The following is a 1,097-nucleotide window of genomic DNA, read 5'->3' as shown; positions in this document are numbered from 1 at the left end:
ACTGTCGAACATCCACCCAAACCAGAAGAGGTCGAAGTATTTTGGAGAGAAGTCTACGAAGTTCAACATAGACTGGACGAAGACTCAGAAAATATAAATAGCTTTAGGGAGTTATGTGTTGCCCTCATAACACCTGATAAAGAATGCCCACCCATCACTACCGAGGAGGTGAAAAAAGTATTAAGAGATCCGTGTTCTTAGGGTGCACGAGGCTTTTGCTGGATCGTCGTATTGATTCCTTTACAAACTGTAACCATCTATCTCACGGTTGTGAGACGTGGTTGTGGCTGAAATTTTACCGCGATTCCTCTGGAAGCGGGTGCAATTTCTAAGAACACGGAGCGACCCAAGGACAACCGCCTTCTGCATTTTTCCCGCAAGTGTTCTAGCATATTGTTGACACGCAGGGATGCTTTTTAGGCCATTAGCAAGTGAAAGCTTGGCACCTCCAAGAGCGCCGACGATAAGGACGATCAGTTTAACAGAATATTCCGGGTACAATCGTTGTAACTCTCTTATAAGGTCTCGATACCTCTCTTTCTTTTCATTCTCTTTGGCTATGATGTTTTTGTCAGCTGGTGCCGAAAATTCGATAACGAACATGGTTCGTTTCTCGAAGTCAAGAAAAACCATGTCAGGCCTCGAGTGAGCAACAGAAACAATTGTCGAGAATATAAAGTTCCAGTATATGCGGTACTTTCCATTCTCGACAATTGACTTAATTTCCCTAGGAGCATTTAGAGGAGCGATATTAAGGTGAATGCCGTAGGAGTGACAGAGATGGTAATAAAGCACTCTTAGTGCCGCATTGTGCCTTTGAATGTAGGTTGTTCCCGCGTGAGTTGGACAACTAGAAAGTATGTGAGCTAAATGCTCGGGGTGTGTATGGCGCGCCCTGCAGCTATCATCGGGAATGTCTGCTCAAAATGTGGCAACGGTATGTTAAGGTTAGCTCACAAGACATTGACTGATCCTTCAAATTTCTGTGGAAGATGCCGTGCATCCTCTTATCGAGGAGCTGTTCACGAAAGTTTTTCTCTTGTGCTTTGTTAATCCGGGCTTTCAGGAGTGAGTACTCGAGATAGATAAGATTTGAT

This window comes from Belonocnema kinseyi, chromosome 8 (assembly GCF_010883055.1).
Source record: "Belonocnema kinseyi isolate 2016_QV_RU_SX_M_011 chromosome 8, B_treatae_v1, whole genome shotgun sequence".
Lineage (NCBI taxonomy): Eukaryota > Metazoa > Arthropoda > Insecta > Hymenoptera > Cynipidae > Belonocnema > Belonocnema kinseyi.
The sequence above is the reverse complement of the archived record's forward strand: the minus strand, read 5'-3'. Positions refer to the sequence as shown.